The sequence below is a fragment of the Lipotes vexillifer genome, unplaced genomic scaffold, assembly GCF_000442215.2.
Source record: "Lipotes vexillifer unplaced genomic scaffold, Lipotes_vexillifer_v1.1 scaffold853, whole genome shotgun sequence".
NCBI lineage: Eukaryota > Metazoa > Chordata > Mammalia > Artiodactyla > Lipotidae > Lipotes > Lipotes vexillifer.
The window spans coordinates 1867292-1868025 of NW_006792734.1; positions in this window are offsets into that span (position 1 = coordinate 1867292).

Below are 734 nucleotides of genomic sequence, written 5' to 3' on the forward strand. Positions count from 1 at the left end.
GACTCCGGGCATTACATCCCCTCCTTATCCCAAGCAATTCCACTTGTAAATGTTTTATTATTATTATTTTAACGTTTATTTATTTGGATGTGTCGGGTCTTAGTTGGGGCTCGCAGACTCTTTAGTTGCAGCATGCGAACTCTTAGTCGCGGCATGCGAACTCTTAGTTGTGGCATGCATGTGGGACCTAGTTCCCGGACCAGGGATCGAACCCAGACCCCCTGCATTGGGAGCAGGAGTCTTAGCCACTGCACCACCAGGGAAGTCCCCACTTTTATTTTTTTTCTTTCTTTTTTTTTTTTTTTGCGATATGTGGGCCTCTCACTGTCGTGGCCTTTCCCGTTGCCGGACGCGCAAGCTCAGCGGCCATGGCTCACGGGCCCAGCCGCCCCGCGGCATGTGGGATCCTCCCAGACCGGGGCACGAACCCGTATCCCCTGCATCGGCAGGCGGACTCTCAACCACTGCGCCACCAGGGAGGCCCATCCCCACTTTTAAATGTCTTATACATTAAGGTTCTCCTACGGAATTTTTTTTTAACATCTTTATTGGAGTATAATTGCTTTATAATGGTGTGTTAGTTTCTGCTTTATAACAAAGTGAGTCAGCTATACGTATACATATAACCCTATATCTCCCCTCCCATGCATCTCCCTCCCACCCTCCCTATCCCACTCCTCTAGGTGGACACAAAACACCAAGCTGATCTCCCTGTGCTATGTGGCTGCTTCCTA